The sequence below is a fragment of the Acipenser ruthenus genome, chromosome 43 (genome assembly GCF_902713425.1).
Source record: "Acipenser ruthenus chromosome 43, fAciRut3.2 maternal haplotype, whole genome shotgun sequence".
Lineage (NCBI taxonomy): Eukaryota > Metazoa > Chordata > Actinopteri > Acipenseriformes > Acipenseridae > Acipenser > Acipenser ruthenus.
In genome coordinates, this window is record NC_081231.1 from 1,708,743 (window position 1) to 1,714,287 (window position 5,545).

The 5,545-nt window shown below is 39.7% G+C and overlaps 2 non-coding genes and 2 pseudogenes across 2 annotated transcripts; all 4 read left to right on the forward strand.

The window, feature by feature from the left end:
* Positions 1-221: 221 nt before the first annotated feature.
* LOC117398732 (U2 spliceosomal RNA) lies at positions 222-412 on the forward strand. Its single transcript, XR_004543966.1, has one exon. It is a non-coding gene; the product is annotated as a U2 spliceosomal RNA (small nuclear RNA).
* A 1,303-nt stretch (positions 413-1,715) lies between these two features.
* LOC117398744 (U2 spliceosomal RNA) lies at positions 1,716-1,830 on the forward strand (annotated as a pseudogene).
* A 1,176-nt stretch (positions 1,831-3,006) lies between these two features.
* On the forward strand, positions 3,007-3,161 carry LOC131709487 (U2 spliceosomal RNA; annotated as a pseudogene).
* Positions 3,162-3,462: 301 nt separating this feature from the next.
* On the forward strand, positions 3,463-3,529 carry LOC117398736 (small nucleolar RNA SNORD31). The gene has a single exon (XR_004543970.1). It is a non-coding gene; the product is annotated as a small nucleolar RNA SNORD31 (small nucleolar RNA).
* The last annotated feature ends 2,016 nt before the right edge of the window (positions 3,530-5,545 follow it).

Consider the following 5,545-nt stretch of genomic DNA (forward strand, 5'->3'; position numbering starts at 1 on the left):
TTCAAATATACAGACCGCACGGCATGCTGGGGGTTGCTAAATAACATCTATACAGCTAAACAATGTAACACGTCTAGTTTGTATCAACCGACAGGAATGTGATTTGTTAGTATGTGTCAGTGTTTGTGTTAAAATGCAGCTGTGGAGAGGATAGTGTGAGGTCACCGTGACGGGGAAATATCTCGGCGGAGGCGCGGCTCTCGTCTCGAGAGCGAAACGGCATCGCTTCTCGGCCTTTTGGCTAAGATCAAGTGTAGTATCTGTTCTTATCAGTTTAATATCTGATACGTCCCCTATCTGGGGACCATATATTAAATTGATTTTTGGAACTGGGAGATGGAAGAGGGGCTTGCTCCGTCCACTCCACGCATCGACCTGGTATTGCAGTACCTCCAGGAACGGTGCACTCCCCTCCCGGGGGGAAAATAAACTGGTGAAAAAAAGATGTAGTGTTTAGGAAATTACAGTAGGATGGTGTGTGGTTTGTACTGGCTGTGCGTTACCTGTGTAAAGCAAGGAAGGTACAGCTTAAGTGTACAAGCTGAGTCCAGTTATTACTATACGTGTTTTGTAAAGTAACTGAAAACACTCATTTCATACTGTATGTAAAAACCTAAAGCCCCGAAAAAAAGATTTACGTAGAACTCGAAAATAGCAAAATAAATCAATAATAATAAAAAAAGCCCTGTGTGTGGTTTGTCCAGGCTGCTTGTTCCCGGGTATGAACACTTGCTGGAACTGTAAGCATTAAGCTGCAATATCTTGTTGCATCCAACAGATGGCGCCACAGCAATTTTTGTTCCTTGTAATGTCAATTGGTCTATGAAGAGCTGTTTTAGTGAAGTTTAATTTCCATTTCTGCAAGTTAATTTGATTATTGCCCGACTTTGCCCCTAGATAGTTTCTTCTCTGAACGTGGCCCTTCCGCTCCTGGTATTTGTTCCAAACCCTGTTCTAAGCTGTTTAATTGAATCAATTAAATAAACCTCCACCCAGACCCTGTAGTTCATTATCTCCTTTTGCCTGTTAAACCTGGACTGGAATAATGGCCTCCAGGACCGGTACTGGACACCCCTGATCTGTGGCTGAATTGATTTATGGTTGATTTGACCCAGTGTTTCTGTGATATTCTTTAAAGGATGCTGCAGAATGAAGTTTCCTTCAAAAAAACCCATTAAGTGCCAGTGTTGTAATTGAGGACAGGCTGCTTTGTAATTTCTAGAGCATTAATTCGCATCTACCTCTTTAAATTCTCTTGAACTAATATTATGATAACTTGCTCTAATTTTAACTGCAAAAGTTGTCTAAATGTAATCTATACAATTATATAAATACAGCTTGTGCTGACATTTTTCTCAAAGAAATGTGGTACTTCATGGGTTAAAATACATGTTTTCTGTAGTTTACAATGGGTCCACCGAGTGGCACTGTAGTGCCGTGGTTAACATTGCCTTCATGCAGCTTCAGCTCATGTGTTCATGATGCAATAATAGGGAGGCGTGTTTATGCTGTTTGGAATGCTGGGTAGATTTAGCTCCGAAATAAAGACCTGTTTAAAAACTAAATAAAGCACACTCCAGCTTCACGAGTTTATAGAACATGTATTTGCTGTGTGTGGCTTTGTTCCTGTGTTACATTACTTGCATACGTCCCTCCCACCTTAACTGGTGAAGGAGTTAGCCGAGGGGTGCCCCTTGTCTCGAGGGCAGCTCAGCATCGCTTCTCGGCCTTTTGGCTAAGATCAAGTGTAGTATCTGTTCTTATCAGTTTAATATCTGATATATAAATATCTTGCCGGTTCCCAGGAAATTGAAAAAGTAGCTACTTTCTCCCTCACCCAAAGCCAAAAAATCTGGGAGAATGTGTCTCACAGCTGCCTCAGTAATGTCCAGAAGGATATAGCATGGAACACCGTCCACAGTGCACTCCCCACTCGAGCGTTCATGTTCAGGAGGGGACTAGCCCAAGTAGAAACATGCCCCTATGCAAAGTGCCGCAAGAGAGAAACACCAGCCCATATCTTCTGGGAGTGTGATGTGGCTGGCAGTGTCTGGCTCTCTGTCTCTGTCTTCCTAAACAGGTTTGCTGACACGGCCAAGATGACCGCTGAGACTGTGCTCTATGGGCCTGCGGGAGGAATCACTACCAGCACAGCTAAGTGCGTTTGGCGTGTCATCAATGTTGTCAAGCAGATCCTGTGGGAAGGCCGTAACGTCTGTGTCTATCACAAGCAGGAGCTGGACACTATCACCACGACCAGAAGGGCACAAACTCTTATCAAGGACTTTGTAATTCTGGACATCCGGACCCTCGGGAAGGACAAGGCCTGCGCGGAGTGGAGGATCGCCGGACTTCAGGACGTGAAGATGGAATAAAGGAAAAAACTGGAACCGCTAGCGCCTAGGAGCGGGACTACGGGGCACCGCTAAGCCTTTTATTTATTTTGTCATGCCAGCATTCCGCCCTTTTTAGCTGGCATGACCGTTTTTCAACGGTGCCCTGGTTTTATGTAGTCTTTTTGTTTCAGTTTTATGGATTTTGATTTGATTTATTTTGAATGTTTTATTTGATTTTGTTTTGTTTTATGTATCTAAAAGATTTTTAATGTTAACTATTAAAAGTTACATTTTAAGTGTTTTAAAATTTTAGAATTTTAACTCACTGTTTCACACACTGTCCCTTTTCCCCTGTCCCTGTTTTAGTAATATAGTTTTATGTTCACTTTTGAACCTTTTTAGAGAGCACTCCCCGGCCCTCACAAGCACTGGTTTTTTATAGATGGTTCTTTTTTTCCAGTCACTTTTAAAACAGCACAGGTTTTTTTCATGTTGATTTTAATCTGTGTCTGTTTTAACCATGTACAAAGCACAATTGTCTTGGTGTTTTTTTAAATGTGTTTTAAATGCTTTTAAAACAAAATGTATGTCTGTATGCATGAATGTCATCTTTAAAAGAAATGTAAAATGAATGAAAAAAACGAATGGGTGTAAATGTAAAAAATGTAAAATCTCAATAAAAGAGTATTAATATCTGATACGTCCCCTATCTGGGGACCATATATTAAATTGATTTTTGGAACTGGGAGATGGAAGAGGGGCTTGCTCCGTCCACTCCACGCATCGACCTGGTATTGCAGTACCTCCAGGAACGGTGCACTCCCCTCCCGGGGGGAAACTAAACTGGTGAAAAATAGACTTCAAACTCTTGCAGTTTATGGTAGGACTATATAACCTGTCCTGGCTTTGTTTCTAGGCTATTTAATCACAAATGGGTCTTTGCTGCAATAGCTTGTTCCATCCGACAGATGGCACTAAGCAAGTCTGGCATAAGATTACATTCAAAGCCCTATAGTTGAGAGTCTCGCAGTGCTGTGTTGAAAACTAACTTGACCTGGCTGTGTTGCAATAGAAGTACCTGTAGTTTTAAACCTCGTTGGCTGGTGTGCTTTCTCTCCGAGTCTGCGTCTTGTGTGATGACTTGTATTACCGCCCCAGTCTGAGAATTCATGACTGACTGGTACTGAGTTGAGCTCAGACCTGTTTTTTAAAATGTTGTTGCACATTTTAAATCCAGTGTTTTCTGCTTATTCCTGTCCCACGGATTGGTTGCAGGATTTGCATTATTAAAGTGCTTTTTTATTTCTACACGTCTCTGGCAGTAAAGATGGTCAGCAGGAGGGGTGTTTTTTAATTGATCGCTTTTCTGTACTGACTATTTTGTTTATAAAATCATCCAGCATTTGTCATTCCAATTTTTTTTCTTTCACCCAGCAACGCGTAACTGATCGTCTGCTAGAAGCGCAATCAATCCTTATTGTTAAAGGCACAGTAGCATCTGCAAGACGGGCGGATCGGGTTGTTTCAGCGGGGTGGTGACAACCTCTCTCGTCCGGCTTAAAAGGCCTAGGCAGAACTCTGAATTGTTTAATTAAACCAATTAAATAAACATCCATCCTGACCATGTAGTTAATTCTCATTTTGCCTGTTAAACCTGGAGTGGAGTATTTGCCTCCAGGACCGGTAAAACACTGTATTTAAAACACTGTTTTTTTAAAAAGAATTTATTGAAGTATGAGACTATTATACAGGCTACTATAGAGCCTGGAATCAGAATAATATACACATGTTAAATTGTAAAAGGACAAAAGATAGTTTACAGGCTTAAAAACGAGCCTGAATGCAACTCGCATCTGGGTGTCCGGCCGGACTGACACCCCCCTTTATCCTAAGAATCTAATATTCTCAATAACTCATGGTAAATAATGTTTAAAAAAAAAAAAAAAAAAGTTCAATGACAACTGGATAAGTGATCCTCCATATATTGGAAATGGAAAAATGTTACATGACATGCGTATGACCGCCTCCAACTTCTCCTCTTTGCAGGAGACTACATTTGGTAAAACATATTTAACCCTTTCAAAGCCGGATTTAGAATGGTATGCTGGAATCCTGAGACAGCTGTTGTTGTTGTTTTTTTTTTTTTTTTTTTAAGAAAATGCACACACTTGTTTAAGAGTCATAAGTCATTCACATTTTCTTAAATCACCATAAAACCAGGTATCATTTAAAAGCTTAGAACTTGAAGAATATTATTTTCAAACTGTATACAGAATTCAGAACATGGCAAAATGTAAAGAAAGTACACAACTGGCAAAAAAAAAAAGTTAGAAAGAAAAGTTTCCCCATAACACTATCCCTCCTACTATCCCATTTCAGTTTTCCGGGTCCCAATGATGGTGCTACAGATAAAGGAAGGTCCCCACAAGAGATACTGTAGTAATCTGTCTCTATATGAAGACCCTTTTCTCCAGTAACTATTTACATCATTCAGAACCTGCTGGAATATAAAAGGTGCAGAAATTACAAAGTCAAATTAGAAACATAATTCAATAACTATTGATGTATTCACCATAAACAGAATTAACTTTGACCTCTTGACGTTAAAGTAAATAACACAATAAATAAATCAAAACTGTAAATACATTAACATATATATAAAAACATATATCATTTAATTTAAAAAGAAATACATACAAAATTGTAAATAAATACATAAAATGGTGACTAGTAATAGATCCTCCCTGCCTGGAGTAATCGAAATCAGTCTCAAAAACAAACTCCATTGCAGCCTGCACGTCTATCTTGCCCGATCTCTTACTCCTCACAAAATGAGCTGTCTCTGCTTTCACTCCTAACTACAATCTCATCCGGGTTCAAAGTTCATCGAGCCTTCCCTTCAGTCCACGTGACCTGTTTTAAGCCTATCAGTACACACAGATCACATTTCAGCATCATTTTTTATTTTTATCATTAGAAAGCACAATATATCAGATGTCATGGTAAGTGATCTTATAAAATGGCTGGGATAAATGCAATAACCCACTCCAGGGTGTACAGTAAGACACATCTGACAGCACTTCTGAGTGTTTGAAGACACTCAGCCTATGGCAAAATAATGTTCTATGGTTCTTGGCTCACAGTAATGACAATGCAGTGCCATTGTGTGTCAACAGAAAACCATCCAACACTATTTTAAATTGAATGAT